The sequence below is a fragment of the Parasteatoda tepidariorum genome, chromosome 6 (genome assembly GCF_982258835.1).
Source record: "Parasteatoda tepidariorum strain Cologne lab strain chromosome 6, Ptep-v5.0, whole genome shotgun sequence".
In the NCBI taxonomy this organism is placed as follows: Eukaryota; Metazoa; Arthropoda; class Arachnida; order Araneae; family Theridiidae; genus Parasteatoda; species Parasteatoda tepidariorum.
The window spans coordinates 100,819,102-100,829,153 of NC_141760.1; positions in this window are offsets into that span (position 1 = coordinate 100,819,102).

Consider the following 10,052-nt stretch of genomic DNA (forward strand, 5'->3'; position numbering starts at 1 on the left):
AAAGGTTATTCTAGAACAGGGGTTTCCAACTTACATGAGGCGGGGGCCACAATTAAAAACACAAATCAAATGGCGGGCAGCAACTTTATCAAAACTTTATCTCGGACTCTTTTATGTTTGAAGAAACATTAAATGTTACTGTCAGATTTTTACCAAGTTGTACAAAACAAAAGTATTGAATTACAAATTAAAATAGGAAGTAGATTTTTAAAAATATTTAATTGCATATTAAAAAATTCGGGCTACAATAACTTTAATGTGCACCCATGTATTAAACAATTAATGTGCAACATATATCTAATTGTTAAGATATAAAACTTTATAAAGGTTGGTATTAAAACTTACATTGTAGCACACAAAATGTTCAATGACAAAATTGAGGTTTGTCTGCTGCAACCACCAGAGAATAGATATTTATGCATTTTAAATTTCAAATTTACAAATGTATATAATTTCATCCAAAATAAGTGATTTCAAAAAGTTAAATCGGAGAATTTCTTCGAGAAAATTTCTGATTACCAACTTGCTAAATTATATTCACAAACTACAAAAAAAAAATGAAATTAAAAAGAGCAACATACACGATTATTTTTGTATTTGAATAAATATTTTCTTGGATGAGAAATAAATTTTTTTTCCACCATTGGTATGATAAATTTCACAGAGACAAAGAAATTAGGTTTTTATTGACGAGAAAAGTATTTCAACTTATATAGATTTTTTACGAAAATTGTCCGCAAAAAAATGACAACTAATATAGTTTAGTTCGCGGGCCACAGAAAAAGGCTTCACGGGCCGGATGCATCCCCGGCCCACCAGTTGGAAACCACTGAACAATAAATGCACTTTTTCCAACTTTTCCTACTACAGTGAAAACACAAAATACAGTATTCTAGAAATTGGTAATTTCAAATGAAAAAGAAGTAATGAATAGCTCGACTGAAAATTCACTGATGTTTGGTGAATTAAAAGTTGTCATCATGTTTTGTTCCATGTCTGTAAATAAAAAAGAAACAGAAATTTTATTATTTACCTTTTTCTTCTCTATTTTCATTCACATTTCCTTGTTTTTTATTGCATGGTTTAAAATTTACACATAACAATTAAACATTTTTGCAAAAATCATTAATTGAACCGATAAGTCCAAAAACTAGTCATCTCCACATTGTTTCAAAATTGTGATTATCGTATTAGGTTGTAGTAGAAATAAACGTAGTATTTCGTACGTTTATTTCTACTACAACCTAACGTAGAAATATAGCTAGAATATAAAAAAATCATGTCTACTTGGTACAGTAAATTTTGTGCGGTAAAAAAACTCGATATATCAACCTTATACATAACTTTTCAGTTTTTTGTCTTTCCTGTGAAATTAGTTTTGTTGGAGATGACCGAGTTTTGAACTCAAGGATTCAATTATTGCCTGAGAATGAGATATACAATCAAACCCCGCTATAGTGAACTTTCAAGGGACCGAAATGTTCACTATAACCGGGACTTCACTATGTCCATCTCGCAAACAATTTTAACTAATAGTTCCAAACTTCCCCTTCCATTATATATTATTTAAATAAATGATCAATAAAATGAAATACAAAACTGACTGAAAAATAATACGTAGTAACAAAAAAAGTGTTAGCTTATATTTTTTATTATTATTCGTCCTAATTAGTAATCTTTAGTAATAAAATAAATTTCTTTTTCTCTTCTTTCTAAAAAAAATTAGTAATCTTTAGCTGATGAGTAATCCTCAACATCAGATATTACTTTAGTTTTAGATTGAAAAATAATAAAACGAAATTTATAAGTTTTTTAACAATTCATTGACACTACTTTTTGAGTTTTCTAAGAACTATATGAATCCTGTATATTTACAAATTCAAATCAAGCTGTTAGTAATAATATTTTTGATATTATAAATTTATTGCCTTTTGAATGTGTAATTTAATGACACTGAAAGTTTTATTTTTAAATTGAAAGAAATGATCATAAGCAAATAAAATAGCTAAAGGCAATGGGGAACTTTTTACGTAATGATTCTCAAATGACTGCAACTGATTTCGAACCCAGGACCACAGGCACTGCAGATGCCAATCTTTATCTTAAGCCGCTGAGACATCACCTCGGATGCTTTGTTTGAGATTATATGTAGTGATACAAATTTTTATGCCAATATAGCCAACTTATGGCGACCTTTTGTAGCGTTAAATGTGGCAACCCTTTGGTATAAATACTTCACTTTGTTTTGAAAACATTGCCGAAGACTAGAATTTATATTCGCCTTATTCGACAATCTATAATCTCCTATATTGACATATAATTATAATATTATATATAATTATATAATTATATTACGTGAGTTACATTTACACCAATTATCTTTCCATTTTTTCTTTTCGTTTAAATTCAGTTTTATATATTTTATTATCTTATTGTATATTCTGTAATTTGGGATTTTCTTGCACTACAATATTTTGATAAACTGTATTGATTATCTTGTAGAATACTTTGAACTTTTTTTTAAAATTAAGTATTTGTAGGTTAATTAATTGTAAGTATTGCAGACATTTAAAAAAAAAAACTTGGATTTATAGGAATGTCTTCTTTAGTGAATATTAGCCGACACAGCGTATTTCTTAATAGATTTAAGTAAGAGTTATTGTTGCATACTTTGAAATATTAAATGGTCCATTTTTAATTAAAGTAGTTTAGTGAATTACAAATATCAATTTAATTAGGAAAAATATTACATATTTTAAAGGGAGTAAAGATATTTTAAAGTCCGTAATGTTAAAGATATTTTTAAGTTAGTTGCATAAAAGACAACCTCTTGGAATAAAAATTAGTTTACTTAAACATAATAAAATTTCATAAGTTAATTTTAGATTTCATAACCTAATTGTGTGTGTGTGTTTTAAAATTGCTTTTTCGCAATCGCACATCGGGACATATTTGAAGACAACCAATTTCTCAAGCGTTGGTAATACGCTTAAATAGTGGTAATTTTCTTTGATGTTGGAGAAAAGAAAATCACAGATCATGACGAGCTTTGATATTAAACTTTTCAAACGATTCCGAATGTTTGAATTCGATAAATTTGATGTCTCTGCAATCTCTAATTGATCCCAACCAGATTAATAAATGAAAATGTGTATTGTGGCTCTATCAGATTAATCTGATGAAAACTCAAATGGACCTCGGTAGTTTAAACTGGTGTTTTGCATCTTAATCAAAATATTGCCAAATAAAGTTTGAAAGCCAGTTTTTGTACTGCATCCATTTCATCTCTTCCATAGACAGCAGACAACTCTTTTTTTTCTTCTTCTTTTGCTTGAACAGTATTTTTACTCTTTCGATAGTAGAATAGAACGAAAATTATGATCTTTACTTTCTGTATCTGAAAGAAAATCAACCAGAAACTCCAAGAAAGAAAAGTTTGCTGTGAAAAAAAAATCTGAGTCTTGTGAAGGGAAAAAACGAAATTCCTTTCTGAATAACGCAATATATATATTTTCTTTAATTCTGCGAAGGAAATACTACATCGAAAGTTTTACACTTCATTTACGAAGATGAAATTCAGAAGAAAATTCTAAATATTGAAAAATTTAGAGATAAAATAATCTGTTTTTTTTTTTATTTTTTTTTATTTGCATAATCCAAATCCTCAAAGGTAACTTACATTCTTTCCTTTTCTTAGTGAGCTTTTGCTTTTCTCAAATAATATTTACTTTTAAATACAAAATAAAATGAATACTGAATTTGCGTGTCAGAAGCGGTTATGTATTTCATCCTTAACAGCTTGCCTTGAAACTTATCAAACAATTTATTTAAAAGTATGTTATGCAATTTTTAAAATTGAAATTTACAACATTCTGCTTTAAAAATTTTATTTATTATAACAGCTATTAAAATTTCGTAATGAATGTGTTTTTAACAAATGTTATATTTTTTTAATTACATAGGGAGGAATAATTTTTCAGAGGAAATTTTATTCAAAATTAATCCATTTATGAACTAACTTTTCAGCTAATTTCTTATTTTAGTTGGTATGAGATTAAAACTTCTGAAGTGTAGAAGTATTCATTTTGTTAGAAAATGTTAATAGTCAGTTGTATATTATTTATAGCATTATATCGTACAGTATTTATAACAGTTGAATGGAAAAATGTAAGAGTATAGCTTTACATTGTTGTCATCCATAAATTTCATGCACATAAGTAAATCAGGTGTTCAGTCAATTTTATAATCACAACATTTGTTATTGTAATGCTGCATTATCAAGCAATATTGAAGTTTAGAAAATTGTTTTACAAGGTGTTCCTAATGGCCTCCCTTAATGTATATCTTTAAAATCCTTGAAAAAAATGAACTAAATAAAACTTATATGTTAGAAGTTGCAACTTTCTAAGCGTTTCATTGCCAGATATCAATGGGGTCTCTTTTTAATATTCTTTGTTCTTCTGTAGGCAATTGAACAGGATTGATGCATTTTCTTCCACTTTTTACAGCTGTTATTTTATTGAGATTTTATTTTTTCCGTGGTTAAACATAATTTTTTATTACTTTCCGATCTTCTTACAAAAATTTAAAAAATATGTATTTTGGACAATTATTCCATCTATTATGTCATTGTTTATGGTATATCTTGTGCAGATTGTTTGTAGGCTAGTTACAGGTGTTTCATAATTACCGACCTTAAAATTACTGATTCTTGATGTCATTAGTCCACCCTTGGTCTCTGAAAACTTTAGAGAAGCAAAACAGAACTATAGAGATACAAACTCTAACTTTTTTACTGTAGATATCAACGCAACTTTAGGAAGAATGACTTTTAACGAAATCGCAAATAAAAATTTAACTACACAATATCGTGAAAAATCCTCTTGAAATCATCTGATCACTAAAAAACTAAATTCTTGTTTACATATATTTAAAAAAAAATAATCTTGTTACAATTAATAAATCTTGTTGCAAAATATAAATTCTGTTGAAATCTATAAATCTTGTTGCAATCTATTAATCTTGTTGCAATTTATAAATAAACTTGTTATTCTCACACTAGCTCATGAAAATTTTAAAACTTTAACCTTTTCTTTAAAAATTTTTATCAAATCCTGTTTGAAATACTTAAATCTTCTTCTGTTATTGCAAGTTGAAATTTCTTAATTATTAATGATTAATTTTAAATTTAACTTTTTTAATCTCATTCTAAACTAATTGAGCATTAAATAAAGCACAAAAATTTTTCATAACTAATTTCTGTCCACCAAATGAATATAACTAATTCCAAAATGATATTTTATATTTATATATATATATATGTCTATATGTCTTTTTTTTTACTTAAAAAATTCCTGGAATTTGATACCTTAAGTACTGTTGTGCCGGCTGTGATTATATTCTGAGTTACAAACATCTTATGTTTAACCATATGAAATTGTTTCTTTTTCTTAACTTTGCACCCCTACTGAAGATGCGACATCAATATCTCTTCTGATTGATACTGTTTATTTCCTTTGTAATGTTTGTTTATATTTAGTTCATTTCTAAGTAACACTTTCTGGATTTCATATTTAATATTCTACCTATTTGTTAAGACTCTAATATGAAAATTTCGAGCTAGTTATTACTAGTCGTAATCCCAAAATTTGGTCGGCTGTTCAACGACGGTTAGACTTAGAGGTTGAGCAGCTTCGAAGGGCACATCAGCCAGAGGTCTATTGTACCCAAAATCATGATTAACAAGAAAGCCCTATAGCTGAAGTAAAATTCAGCAAACACCTTACAGGAACATCCTGTAGTTTCCAGATTTTAATGCAATGTTGCCCCAAGTGCTGAAATCATTGAGCAGAATAGACCTCACAATCACAAAGTATATGTCGTGATGTCTCTTCTTCAAGATGTATCTCAAGAAAATATTCGTGGTTGAAATCCACTGTTGTTTTTTTCTATACTAACAGTTGTTCCGGTGAAAGTGTGTGCTGATTGCCCGAAGAAATAAAACTGGTGCAATTCGGGTCAAAATTTACCGGCAATTTAACTTTTTTTTCGGTGTCAGTGGTGTCTTCTTCTAGCCTACATAAAATGAATCCCAATCGGGCGTCTTTACTATTTTGCTCGCTATCCTCAATATGAAGTAACGTATTAGGTATTCTACAACACTTTTGACACAAAAGTGGCAAAATCTATCAGAACTTCAAACAGTTAAAACAAAGATTGTTTTATTTTTTTCAAAATTGAACCTATCGTTTACGGAGAAGATTCTGAATATTTGTACAAACCGTGGAATTCATCTTTATTGCATTTGAAACACTTAGTTTTCGGCGCATTGCATTTAATGTAGTTATGCATGCAGCCTTTTGCTGAATTCGTAAGTTAGGATGTTTTTTAGCTTCTATATTTTTACTATTTTGAAGTGATCACATGCATGGTTTTGCAGTTGCTCCAAAGTTTCGAATAAATCAAAAGCTTTGGAATCCTTTTTTCCACCAATAACGAGATCTAATTTTTCAATTAAAAATGCTATCATAATTTCAGATAAGTTTTTTATTTTATAATTTTATGAACCCAAAGGTACCGTACCGGTACTATTTGGAACTGCGTACTGATTAGGCAAGCACGTAGTTCTAATTATAAGCCTAAGAGAATTTTAGGCAAGGAAAAAAAAAACAAGAATAATAGCAGTTGCTTAACAGTTATAAGATCTGCTTAGTAATCTGTACATAGTTTTAGTTTTTCTCTATCCTTATACTACAGGAGGTACAACCAACACCTCCTAGAAAGAACAGGCCTCAGCACGGGTTACCATAAATATCCCTTAGTAGTCCAAACGTAATGACATATTTTGTATATTCAACCACTGCGCAGCTTAGTACCCCTAACGTAATGACATTTTTCTTATTTTTCGTCAACTGCGCAGTTAACTTCGTCACATCGGACTACTAAATTGATCCGTGCTGAGGCCTTTCTACTTTAAGGAGGTGTTGGTACAACACACGGTGCACCATATTAAAATAATGTTTCATTTCCATTCAAAAAGTATTTTCTGAGCGAACCAATTTATATAAAGGGAGACTGTAGGAACCTAGTGTATAAGAAGTTTAACATTTTCTTCTTTTGTTTGAGGTTTTTTAAAATATGAGTCTTCGGAATTATCAGATAATGCGTATTATCAGATATCGTCGCTTTGAAACTAAACCGTGGAAACTCAAAAAAGCAAGTTTCTCAGGAGAGCGATTTCTAACTTTTAAGGAACTTCCACCGCAGGTTGACTCGAAGCTATGACGACTATTGCAAAATAGTTTACATTAAAAAAAAACCCTGTTTCTTTACATTTTTCAATGAACCAGGCCTGATTCTTGTAGCATTTCTAATGTTGTGGTAATTTCAAAATAAGTTAAGGGACTTTGAGTTGCAACACTTTTCTCTAAATCTTTTATTAAAAGTGGAGAGTTATTTCAAAATACAACGATGTTCTTCAAAATATCCTCCCGAATATTACATATTTCATTTCAAATTTTGACATACAACAGTGTAGAAAAAAAATCGCTCTCCAGAAAAACTAGCTTTTTTGAGTTACCACGATTTAGTTTGAAAGCGACGTTATCTCCTCCAAGGTTTTGTTGCAACTGGCACACTGTTCCCTAAAACCAAGACGGCGAATTGCGCCAATGCGATTTATCTGCTCTCTAAATTAATTTTATGAAACTATGAAAATAACACGTTGTTTCTCTAAAAGGGTGATTTTTTTTACACAAAATGATCCAAATATCTAATTTTTCGATTTTTTTTTTGAGTTACTGCGGTTTAGTTTCAAAACCACGATATTGCGCGTGAATTTGTCATTACTCGATATTTCCAGCTGAAATTTTATGAATTATGTGATAAAGTTGTTCATAAATTTCACTTTGTTATTTTGTTTCATATTTCTTTAAATATATTTCATAAAATGTGCCTTAAATATTGCAATCTAGGTTTCTGATGTATGGATGTGTATACATGTGTTTACGTATGAAAGTGTTTGCGTGTAACAGTAATTTGGGAAATATGGTCCTTATAGTTCGGACATGAGAGTGATCCAAAGTTTAGACCCTTTAATTTTATTTTTGTCTATATCGAGCTTTTTAAGTGAATTTAAGCAATTTTGATATGATTATAAATTTTGTTACCCTGAAAAATATAACTTTTAGCAAATATTTATTTTTTAAAAATTTAACTTTAGAATAGTCAAAAATTAAATTTCGTGGTACATATTTATGCATAGTTTTTAGGAATGTAATTTTTATGGTAAAATTCAAAATTTGGGCGAAATTATTCGAATAGTTACTGAAAAAATCTAATCTTTAAAAATAAGACTTTTTTAATTTTTGATTACTCAGATATTGATATTTAACCGTTTTTATTTTGCCATATAAAATTACATTCTTTAAAATGATGCAATTTTGCAAATGACGCAAATTTTTTCCGACTATTGTTAAATAAAATTATAAAGTATTTATTAAATATTTTTCGCGCACGAAATTATCTTTGGGTAAAAAAAATTCAGAGTTGTGTTACGCAATGGTGAAGTTCTCGTCAAATAATTTGTTTGCATTTTCGATATTTTTAATTCTTTTCATCAATTGAAACTCTGTAGCTTACTCTAGATTTGCCTCAACTCAAATTTTCTAAACTTAAAATTTTAAGTTTTAAAGTAAAACAGTTATTTCAATCTTCAAAATTTTTAAAAGTTTTTTAAATGTAGAAAATTTTATAGCTTCAGTTTATTGGGATTATTTATTTAACCAACTAAGTATTTTCTTAAATAATAAATTTTGTTCCCTTAGACATTAAAAAGAAATTTAAACAGTTTTAGTATGTTCATATTTTATAAGAATGAGAAAAATATCTTAGACGAAAGGTTGCTTTAAAGCTATTATGAGTTGTTCGGTGCTCCATTTATAAAATTATATTCGATACTGTTATAATATTAATAAATAGTATCGATATAATCAATGTTATTTTGAGATTTTATTTAGAACAGTTTTAATTGATAATTATCTTTTGTTACTTTTAGATTCATATCTATGATGGATAAAGTAATGAAAATGAAATGTGAAAGAAATTCGGGAAGCCGACTCCGCTTTAAAATCCCGTTTTTCTATAGAAATGATAGACGCCTTGAAAGGTTAGTAAATTTCATTATTATTAATTTTTAAATAAATACTTGCAGAAACACTTATTAGTGAATGAACAAATTTTTCATATTTTTTTCTAATAATATTAAATAGGGTGCTTTTAAAAATAGATCCAATATATTGAATTCATAGAATATGAATCCTCATTTTATAAATCCTTATAATATTATCCTTATTTTATAAATCCTTATAAGAATAATTTCTTATTAATATGCTCATTTGATTTGTTTCTGATAACATTAATAATTATTCCGCTTTATCATAACTAACTAAACAGTTATCTGAATATCGATAAGCGTTATGTGATTTTTCTCTAACTATTCTGCCAGTTGTCTAATTTTGTAATTATTTCTCGTAACTAAATTAATTATTTTTTCTTCATTTATTAATATTTTGGATCCAGTTCTTTTTTATTTTTGAGAATCAGTTAAAATTCAGTTTCTGACTAGCTAGCTTGTGCAATTTTTGACCACTTACTGAAAGAGGGTTACTTACAAGTTTTTCGCTGAGTAGATTTTATTTATTTTGTTTCATCCTAGTTGATTTGTTTTGAATTTGAATAATTTTATTTAGAATTAATGTTCAAATGATTAATGATTGAATAATGAATAATCATATTTTAATTGACTGATATTAATATTTGATTAAGTAATATTTTAATTAACTATCAAAAAATTAGTACTAATTGATTACTCCTTCAATTGATAATTTTTATTTAATAATTTATATTTGATAAATTACTACTTCATTTGCTCAGCACCTTTAGTTTTGAGCGGTGACGTCATCACGCAATGAATGTTAGTTTCTCTTTAATTTGAGTTTGGTTTCATGTTAAATTGAGCACATGACACATATGCGGTGATATTCATGAAATCA